General features: G+C 40.5%; 1 protein-coding gene across 4 annotated transcripts in view; it reads left to right on the top strand.

Moving 5' to 3' along the window:
* CCDC141 (coiled-coil domain containing 141) overlaps positions 1-11,778 on the top strand; it is a 136,826-nt gene that overhangs the window by 39,211 nt on the left and 85,837 nt on the right. The window lies entirely within an intron of this gene.

The following is an 11,778-nucleotide window of genomic DNA, read 5'->3' as shown; positions in this document are numbered from 1 at the left end:
TGTGGACACACTTGTTGCCCATTCTCATGGTGTGTAAACAAGTTAATAATCACAGAAGTTGTATCGATATTCCCACCATGAGTAATTAACCAATTTCTCACCTGGAGTGCATATATTATTTTCATCAAATATTGAGATCCAAGATTAAAGGGAATTTCCAGTGCCAGAAAAATGATCTGTTTTCCTGGCACTGGAGGTCCCTCTCCCACCCACCAATCCCCAGGTACTGAAGGGGTGAAAACCCCTTCAGTCACTTACCTGAGGCAGCGGCGATGTCCCTCACCGCTGTCTCCTCCTCCGCGACGCTCCTCCTCTCCATTGCATCGGCCGGTGGGCGAGACTGATCCCGCCCACCGGCCGAGGAGACCTAATGCGCATTCGCGGCAATTCCGCGCATGCGCATTAGGTCTCCCCATAGGAAAGCATTGAAAACTAATTTCAATGCTTTCCTATGGGGATTTGAGTGATGCTGGAGGTCCTCACACAGCGTGAGGACGTCCAGCGACGCTCTAGCACAGGTTTCCTGTGCTATAGAGCAGGAAGTGACCTCTAGTGGCTGTCTACCAGACAGCCACTAGAGGTGGAGTTAATCCTGCAAGGTAATTTATAAAAAAACTGCAATAATTACACTTGCAGGGTTAAGAGTAGTGGGAGTTGCCACCCAGACCACTCCAATGGGCAGAAGTGGTCTGGGTGCCTGGAGTGTCCCTTTAAAGCTTCGATGTGACAGGGTTTCCACATTGGCTCTTTCTCTGTGACTGGAGTGACCAATCATTGGCCTCATGGGTGTTGATTTTGTGGGATCAACGGTTTGGAGGGAGATAGGATGTGTCTAAAATTTTGCAGCCTATTCTGGTCCTTTTGTTATTGTTAAATAATGTGCTTCTCATTTCAATTTCAGTTAAATGACTTCGACTGAGACCTCACTTGAAGTGCTAAATGCATGAAACGCTTAAAGCACCAGTCCTGGTTGCACATTTTGGTGGCCCCACCTTGGTCCCCTAAATGTTATTTATCTTGGAAGATGAAGTGTTTATTTAGCATATTCTGTGTGGAGTCTGACTAACTTGTACATTTGGATGTTTATTAACTATTTTCTATGAATTCAATTATTTGTGGCATGCTACTGTATAAGAAAACCCATACAAATTACATGGATATGAACGGAGTGCAAGAACTTGTATGACCATCATGTAGAAGATATTCATACTGCATCATCATACATTGTGTGGCAGAGGGCAGGGATTTGCCACAAATGGTGGGTAGCGAGAGACTGAAAAATCCTTGCAACATAACCTCTGCAACAAGTAAAGGGTTATTCAATACCAATGAAGTGCTTATAATATTATATTGGTCATTCACTAGCCTGAAATCCATGCTTCTTGCACAAAAAATACTTTATTTGGTCAAATAAATATTGAGTAAAAATGTACAGGACTATATATACGCAGTAGGCAAAACAGTTCTTAGATTGGTATACAATACCGCATGTGGATAAAATAGTCCTTTCAATTGGGCAAATGAGTTTCGACTATTACAGTCTTCCTCAGTGCCAAAGGGTATCTATTTATATATATATATATATATATATATATATACTCTTGTCAATTATCCCTTATTTATACCTCGTGTAAAGTGTTGACTTGGCGTCCTTCGTCGTAGCCAGCAATGGCGGCGCGTCACTTCCAGCGTGCAATTGTGACGTCACTGCCGGCGTTGGTGATTGCATACATAGAAGATCTGGATTTCCTATTAAAGCGGCACTGTCATGCGAATCACGTTTTTTTTTTAACCCCCCTCCCGCCTCTACTACATCCAATTGACCCCCTAGTCACCCCCAAATACCCTTAAGCCCCCAGATTACCTATTTTTTTATCTTTATTTTCTGCCCCGATCTATATTCAGGGCGCCGCCATCTTTGTGTGGGTAGGTGAAGTCCCTGTGGGACACGTCATCTGCCCACACTAGATAGCACTGAGATTCCCGCACATGCCCAGTGAAACACCTGGACATGCGAACGGGAATTTCATCTATTCATTCATTCATCAGACAGACGAATGAATGAATAGAAAAATCAGACGAACAAACAAACACTGTGTATCAGTGTTCGTTTGTTTCTTTCAGTTTATTACAAGGAGGGAGCTACCGGCACGCAGCTCCCTCCTTGTAATATGTAAAGATAGAAGCGGCAGGGAGCAGTGCTCCCCACCACTTCATAAGCCCCCAGGTCCCCCCCCCCTCACTCTATGGGGGTCAATATGACCCCCATAATAGTATAAAGGAGAATAAAATCTCCCCAATGCCCCTACTCGCTATACCGCGAGTAGGGGCATGTCTACTAAACAGTGAGCAGCCGCAATCCCTACTATCCGGCCCCCACCCCTGCGCGGCAGGTGGGGGCCATAAATTACAATGGGGGGATGGGGACCTACTGTCCTCCCCCCCGGCCCCCACCCTTGAGCGGCAGGTGGGGGCCATAATGATAATGAGGGGGGAGGACAGTAGGTCCCCCCCTCATTATCATTGTGGCCCCCTGTGTGGCGGGTGGGGGCTATAAAGATAACAAGGGGGGGACCTACTGTCCTCCCCCTCTCCGGCCCCCACCCCTGGGCGGCGGGTGGGGGCCATAATGATAATGAGGGGGGGACACCTACTGTCCTCCCCCCCTGGCCCCCACCCCTGGGCGGCGGGTGGGGGCCCTAAATCTAATAACCCCCCCTCCATCAAAGGTGACTAGGGATCCCCAAGCCCCTAGTCACCCACCCCCCACCCAAATAAAAAAGCCCCTACCTACCCCCCTCACCCTAAAAAGTGAGGGAGGATAAAATTACTACCCTGTAAATAAAATTAAACTTACCATTCAACATCTTTTTTCTGAAATCTTCATTTTTCAGTCCCAAAAAAGGCCAAATAAAAATCCATTATACCCATCGAACTTAAAATAAAATAAAAAACCCGAGCGCAAAAAAAAACCTGACGAAAAAGAAAAAACCCGATGGCTTGTGTAAAATGACACAGAGCACTGTGACCCGATGGCTTGAAATCCATCCAATCACAGTGCTCTGTGTCATTTTACACAGCATGGGAAAGTTCTTTGGGATTTTCCCACGCTGTGCCAAATGACAAAGAGCACTCTGATTGGTGGGCTTGGAATCTAACCAATCACAGTGCTCTGTGTCATTTTACACAGCATGGGAAAGTTCTTTGGGATTTTCCCACGCTGTGTAAAATGACAAAGAGCACTCTGATTGGCTTAAACCAGCCAATCAGAGTGTTCTTAGCCTAATTGCAGGGTGGGGCAAGGCTTTATAAGCCCCCCACAATTCTTATATAGGGCCCCCACCCACCGCGCAGGGGTGGGGGCAGGACAGTAGGGGTGGGGCCAATAGGTTGGTTTATTTTGTGTGTGTTTTTTTTTTTTTTTACAGTGAGCAGCCACAGGCCCGAATTGTGTTCTAACACGAATGGAGAAACTGTTAGAACGCAATTCGGCAGTTTTGCCGGCGTTCTGTCTAAGTGACAGGAAGCATCGTGGGAACAGGGAGGAAAGCTAAGGATCATGGGAAAATTGCTGTGACCACCGGAAACGAAGCACACTTTGCTCCTCCGCTGGTCACCACTGGTAACTGCGTAGGAAACTTCCTGAAGAAAAAATAGTCCCTACTTTTTCTTAAGTTTTAAAGAAAACTATAGCAGATAGGAAGAAAAGAAGAACAGGTCCTGAGAGAGGGAGAGAAGAGGAATCGATTGGGGAAAGGTAAGTTCGGCATGACAGTGCCGCTTTAAGTGAGTTGAAAAGTAGTACATAATAACAATAGTACACCATATAAAATGAGAATTAACCCTTAAACTGGTTAGGTGTAAGGTTATGGAAATAAAATAATCAAAAAGACCTGGTTTGCATTAAAAATGACAATTTAGTGTTGTACGACTATTAACAATAAGATACAATGATTGCTGCATAGGGTGGAATTTGTAAGTCTTCTGGACGTTCAAAATACCCACGTAAACGTTGTATGAATGGAATAGTGAAAGGGTTACAATGTAACGTGGAGTTATCACAGCAGTGTTTGGTTAGAATGCTCTACATGTCAAACCCCAGCTGCTCTCATTATAGTCTAGATTTCTATTCTGGGGCTTAGTGGGCGGAGAAAGAAAAGTCATTTCTATAAATACCGTACTTTGTGAAAGGCTTTTTAACTGCTCACAGATGGTTCCAGAGTATTTCTCTGTAGCAATAATTCCTAACTTTGGCACTGCAATTGTTTGTAAACTAGATTTCCCATAATGCACAGCCAGCTTAACCCCTTAAGGACAGAGCTTCAGAAGCTTGTCTTTCACTTAATGACAACGGCATTTTTTGCATTTTTTGCTATTTGCGTTCAACTGCAATTTGCATTTTACTAATTTATTGCACCGACACATATTATATACCGTTTTTTAAAGGACAGAAAGGGCTTTAATTTGATGTAACACATGTATATATAAATGCTTATTTATTATAAAAAAAATACAGAAATATGCAAAAAAATGAATTTTTGTGTGTTTTTTTTACAGTTTTTGCAATAATAATGTGTACATAATTAGTGCAGGTTAAGGAAAGTAATTAAAAATAAATTCATTTAGTTGTTCTGAATTACAGAATATATAATGTGTCTGGGATTTTCAGTTTTTTTTGGTAGTTACAGGTCACAAAGCACAAGGAGTAAAATAAACTTTTTATGTGGAGCGATTTTAGAATTTGGTATGTTTGTCTTGTAAGCCTAATAGCCATAAAAGAAAACAAAATTGCCACACAAAAGTATATATTTATATAAAGTAGACATCACAGGCTATTTACCTAAGGTTGTTTTGACACTTTCTACGTAGCCATTTTACCGCCAACCTCTGCTAAATATTGGAGTAAAATTGTGTTTTTTGGGGGTTTTCGCACACAAACTTATAACAAAGAACTTCTCATGTGTATTTTGTAAATTTGGTGTGTGCTATTCCTGTACAAAGTTTTATTATGTGTTCAGTTACTTCTGCTGAGTACAACGGTACCCCCATTGTATGTCTTTGGCACTATTTCGTGAAGCTACAGTGCCATATAGGAGACCTGTCCTTTTCAGTATTCACAGTAGAATTTTGAGAGACGGATTTAATGAGCCTATGCTTCCATTTGGGGTATTATAGTAGTTTGACTGTTCAAAAAAACCCCACAAAGGCCTACCATTTGTAAAAGTAGACACTCCAGGGTATCTCGTAAGGTGCATATTGTGCCTTAACATGCCCCCATTTTTTTACCATTACATGCCAAAGTATGTGGTAAAAAATAATTTTGTGCATATTTTACATACGGATTGCATTTTTTCTGGGCATTTTGTATATTTCATGTGTGCCACTAAGTTCAAACCCCCCAAATTATGCTCAGCTAAGTCTTCTGAGTAAAAGGACACCCCCATTGTATGTCTATGGCACTATTTTGTGAAGCTACAGTGCCATATAGGAGACCAAGCCATATCAGTTTTGACCGAACTTTGAATTTTGACGCCGGGCCTATGTGCAATTTCCAAGCATCTTTGCAGGTTTTAAATTCAAACTACCCCACAAAGGCCTACCATTTCTTAAAGTAGACACCCCAGGGTATTTCAAAAGGCATATTTTGAACCTTAGCGTGGGTTCATTTTTCCGCTAGCTTGTACCAGGTGTAGTGGTAATAAGCGTTTTTTCTGCCTTTTTGACACACAAAGTGAGTTTGCACAGTATATTTTGCAAACCTTATGTGTACTACCACTGTATAATACTTCATATGTTGCTCAGCTATGTCTGCTGAGTACAAAAATACCCCCGTATGTACCTTTGCCAGGTATATGTGGACATCGGAGGGGCACATTTGGGACAGAGCCATTCCATTTTTTTTCAAATTTTGAATTTTTACGCTGTGCCCATGTCCCATTTTAGAGTATTTTACCAGGCTATATAATCCAAATACCCCATAAAGCCATACCATTTCTTAAAGAAGACATCCCAGGGTATTTCAAAAGGCATATTTTGAACCTTAGCGTGGGATCATTTTTCCGCTAGCTTGTACCAGGTGTAGTGGTAATAAGCGTTTTTTCTGCCTTTTTGACACACAAAGTGAGTTTGCACAGTATATTTTGCAAACCTTATGTGTACTACCACTGTATAATACTTCATATGTTGCTCAGCTATGTCTGCTGAGTACAAAAATACCCCCGTATGTACCTTTGCCAGGTATATGTGGACATCGGAGGGGCACATTTGGGACACAGCCATTCCATTTTTTTTCAAACTTTAAATTTTTACGCTGTGCCCATGTCCCATTTTAGAGTATTTTACCAGGCTATATAAACCAAATACCCCATAAAGCCATACCATTTCTTAAAGAAGACATCCCAGGGTATTTCAAAAGGCATATTTTGAACCTTAGCGTGGGATAATTTTTCCGCTAGCTTGTACCAGGTGTAGTGGTAATGAGCGTTATTAAAATGTATTTTTTTACTTTTTAAAACTTTTTTTACTTTTTAAAACTATTTTTTAAACTTTTGTTTTGATTATTCATTTTTTTAAAGTTTCCTAAACTTTCGTAAAACTTTTTTTACAGATTTAACATTTTTCTAAGCTTTTTTTTTTACGTTAACCCCTAACTAGCAGTAAGCAGCACTAACAGTAAATTCCCCATTTTCCCATAACTCCCACCCACCCCAGCTAGCAAAATATTTAATTATACAATATTTAAATTAGTTAATTAAATAAATTTAACCCCTGAGGGTTAAAAAATAAATAAAAGTTAATCGTCAGGGGTTAAAAAAAAAATTAGAACAGTATAATACTGTGATCTGTATTTTGATCACTGTAGGCAGTGATCGACTGGCAGGGAAGGGGTTAATTTTTATTTGGACTGGGTAAAGGGTTTATTTTTTTACATTTTTTACTTAAATGTTATTAAAACTTTTTTTTTAACTTAATTTTTTAACTTTTTAAAGCGTATTTTTAAACTTTTTTTAACGTTAACCCTAGTTAGCGTAATACTAAATCCCCCAATTCCCCACTAACTTCCACCCTCCCCAGCTAGCTAAATTTATAATTTTAAAATATTTAAATTAATTAAATAAATTGAACCCCTGAGGGTTAAAAAAAAAAAAAAAAGACTTAACCATCAGGGGTTAAAAAAAAAAATCAGATCTTAGTAAAATGTAATCCCTGCCAATTGATCACTGTAGTCAGTGATCAATTGGCAGGGAAGGGGTTAATTTTTTATTAAAATGGGTAAAGGGGGGGGGGGGGATTTTAATTTGACTATATTTTCTTTCCACCAGGGGGCAGGATCACTGAAGATCCGGCTCCCTGCACTTCACACAGAACCAGGAAGTGCAGGGAGGCGGAGGTGAGTATAGAGAGCACATGTGCCCGCTCTGGCATGCTGTCAGAGCGGGCACATGTACTCTGACAGCCCGATCCGGTGCTCCCGGTCTGCCTCTAATGCAGAGGCAGACCGGAGCACCATTAACCCCACGATCGCCGCGATTGCGGCGATCTGGGGTTAATTTTAACGGGTGACGGACGAGGTCCGTCACTCATCATTAACGCATTCCCCTGAGTGACGGACCTCGTCCGTCACTCGTCGTTAAGGGGTTAAAGTGGGGTTTCCCTTTTGATTGTTAATCACATTTTAATGTACTACTTTCCCTATGGTGTTCAGGTGGCCTTTTATATTGGCTAACGTAAATCCAGGCAGTAATATGTTCCACTAAACGTATGCATGCTCCGAATAAGTTTATCCACAGGCTTTGAAATTCAGGTAACAGTCAAAACACCAGTAGGAATGATGGTGAATTCTTACAATATTTTATTGTGTTCTAAAAATAAAACATTAAAAATGATGCCTTTGAAAATAAAGGTCTATAACACTTACAACACTTTTTTGGTAATATCCTAAATACAATAGTGGACACGGTAGTAGGATTGTCTAATCCAATCTGTTTTCCTGGATACATTTCATACATACTGATGTGCAGTACATTGATTTTAAAAATTAATTTGCTAAAATATTCTTACTGATTAATTACATGATCTACCTGCAGCCTTTGAGTTCAACATGCTACCTAATTGCGTGTACTGCCCGTAAATATACGTATAGTGTGTGTGTGTGTGTGTGTGTGTGTGTGTGTGTGTGTATATTATGTGTCATGTGTCATGTGTCCCGGGTCCAGGGAAGCATGGTGGATATGATAACCATTGCATATAGAGTACTAAATAGCAACAACTCGAATTCAAAACCCTAAGCTTCCACAGCCTTCCAGTTTGACTTGTCCCAGGCGGCAATTCTACCTGGCCTGACATTGGTATATTAGCATACAGAGACAGATAACATATTTGATGTTCAGTATTGACAGTCTGATAATTCAACTGTAAAGTGTCCAATTTATTTTTATGTAGAGAATTTGCCATTTTAATTTGCAATTTGCCTACCCTTGAACATATTAGTGCATACAGAGGCATTGGTTTTAATGGTCTACAATGGCCATGAGTACGTTCAGATTGGTCCATCCACCACTGCCCTCAGTATAGCGTGAAACACAGTGAATATGGTTTAATAGACAAATAAATACACTAATGGAACACATGAGATTCATTCTGAGATGAGATTCTAACTTGCGATTCTGTATTCCGCCTGTGGTGACAAAAAGAGAGATGATTGATGGGACAAAAGTTGATTGATTGCTAGTGGACAGTTCCTAAAATGTTCATTTTATTCACAGAGCAAGTGAGAAGTGAGCCATAGAGGAAAACCAGGAGAATCAGTGAAAAACAAAATCAATATTCATGTATTATATATTTACTAAATGTATATGTAATATATAATGACGCTAGATTTATATCTATGTATATAATGTATAAATCTAGTTATATTTATATATTTGTTTATCTTACTATTCCTCCTCTTTTTCACTCTGTTACTTTTTCTCACGTGATCTGTGAACCATATGGTAGCATTTTTTGCCTTTTGGTTCATCTAATTTGTTTTCCATGATCTGTCTTCAGTAATAAAATTTGGCTATGCACAAGACTAAGAATGATCCTTTCGGATGTTGGAAGGGCAAAACAAAATGCATAGAAATACAATTCAACAGACTTGCATGTTTATTATCGCAAGACGATTTAGGGCATATTGAATTGTGTAAACCATAGTTGGCTCATGTATCACAGGCCAAGATGTTCGTCTAAACCAGGTGTGTAATACAAAGTGTGTCTTTATGCAATAACTATGTTGATGTCTAACTTTAGTAACACAAAATTCACAGGTTTTATCGTGTGTACATACATACATAGCCATAAGAAGAGAGGTAAAAGCAAGTTATGAAAAACAAAAGCATTGCAATAAGGGGCAGAACTATATATCTCGATATTGAAGGAAAACTGGAAATTTGGTGAACTTAACACATTTTGCCATTTCAAGTGATATGTATATTAAGAACGTGCACTAAGATCTTGATAGAAGCAGGGTTATTCAATAAGGCTTGAACTATCGGGTAAGCAAAGCAAGTTTGAAATTTAGGCCAAAACTGCTGAATTGTTCCAAATGGATCCTAAAATTAAATATGCATGAAAGTCCCAACAATCCGCACACAAGTGGAAATCCTGCCTACCGTTTTATTAAAGAACTGGCAGATAGCCAGAAGAGTAGAAGTTACCTAGTTAGTTGAAATAGATTTTTTTTTTTTAATTCTGGCTATAGTTTTCACTGTGAGGGAAATAGATATTGAAGATATTTGTACAGGTGAGTTATATCCAATGGCGCAATACAATGAAGCATCCTGCCATTGCTAATAAAATGGCAACCGTGGGTTACATTTCTTCCATTATCCTGAGATGTGTTCTTAGATTCTTTCTCAAAGGAAATCTGTTTACAACTAAATATTCTACAGAAAAAACAAACTGTTCATATGTACTCTCTCTCTCTATATATATCTATATCTATATCTATATCTATATCTATATCTATATCTATATCTATATCTATATCTATATCTATATCTATATCTATATCTATATCTATATCTATATCTATATCTAATGTTCAAGTACAGAAAATGTATTCGCCTATTGCTCATATTCTACTATTCGGTTGATGCCCTTTTGTTTGGGTAATGGCATGCAGAGGAATAGCAATAAAAATGCCTAAAATAATTATACCCCTAATTGTAACATATATGCTGTTTCATTAGTGTGGTTCTAGACCCGTGATAGGCAACATTCAGCATTCAGGAAGGCGGGAACAGTGTGTAGGAAGGTGACAGTATAGGGGGACAGTGTGTCGGAAGGTGACAGTATTGGGGGCAGAAGGCCCTTCGTGGGCAGACTGAGCGGATGGGCCCTGCACCATGCGGCATACAGGGCAAGCCGCCGAGCCCCCTCCTGGTGTAGGGTCGAGGACCGGACAGATCATTCTACCTTGATTATTAGAGAGCCGCTTCTACATATGCAGCAGAGGCAGCCTGGCCCCTAACGGCCGGTGCGGCAAAATGCCGCCACCCTGTTAAAGTGCCCATCTGGAGCCATGGCTCCAGTCTGTCCTATGGACAGGCCGGCCCTGCATACAAGTTAAAGGAACACTATAGTCACCTAAATGACTTTAGCTAAATAAAGCAGTTTTACTGTATAGATCATTCCCCTGCAATTTCCCCTGTCATTTAGGAGTTAAATCACTTTGTTTCTGTTTATGCAGCCCTAGCCACACCTCCCCTTTCTATGATTGACAGAGCCTGCATGAAAAAAAAAACTGGTTTCACTTTCAAACAGATGCAATTTACCTTAAATAATTGTATCTCAATCTCTAAATTGAACTTTAAAGGACCACTATAGTGCCAGGAAAACACTCGTTTTCCTGGCACTATAGTGCCCAGAGGGTGCCCCCACCCTCAGGGACCCCCTCCCGCCGGGCTCTGGGGAGAGAAGAGGGTTAAAACTTACCTTTATTCCAGCGCCGGGCGGGGAGCTCTCCTCCTCCTCTCCGCCTCCGATCCTCCCTTTCGGCTGAATGCGCATGCGCGGCAAGAGCTGCGCGCGCATTCAGCCGGTCTCATAGGAAAGCATTAACAATGCTTTCCTATGGATGCTTGCGTGCTCTCACTGTGATTTTCACAGTGAGAAGCACGCAATCGCCTTTAGCGGCTGTCAGTGAGACAGCCACTAGAGGATTTGGAGGCTGGATTAACCCATTTATAAACATAGCAGTTTCTCTGAAACTGCTATGTTTATAAAAAAAAGGGTTAATCCTAGAGGGACCTGGCACCCAAACCACTTCATTAAGCTGAAGTGGTCTGGGTGCCTAGAGTGGTCCTTTAATCACATACAGGAGGCTCTTGCAGGGTCTAGCAAGCTATTAACATAGCAGGGGATAAGAAAATCTTAATTAAACAGAACTTGCAATAAAGAAAGCCTAAATAGGGCTCTCTTTACAGGAAGTGTTTATGGAAGGCTGTGCAAGTCACATGCAGGGAGGTGTGACTAGGGTTCATAAACAAAGGGATTTAACTCCTAAATGGCAGAGGATTGAGCAGTGAGGCTGCAGGGGCATGTTCTATACACCAAAACTGCTTCATTAAGCTAAAGTTGTTCAGTTGACTATAGTGTCCCTTTAACATTATAAAATATATTGTCCTCCGAGTACTTTCACAATTGCTTTTCACTATTAGGCATGGGTCAATCAAGAAAATAGCTGAAATAGGTCTATGAAAAAATATTGTGCATGGTCAGAACAAGATAATAGTG

Source organism: Pelobates fuscus, chromosome 8 (genome assembly GCF_036172605.1).
Source record: "Pelobates fuscus isolate aPelFus1 chromosome 8, aPelFus1.pri, whole genome shotgun sequence".
NCBI lineage: Eukaryota > Metazoa > Chordata > Amphibia > Anura > Pelobatidae > Pelobates > Pelobates fuscus.
Note: the sequence above shows the minus strand (reverse complement) of the source record. Positions and strands in the feature narration are given on the sequence as shown.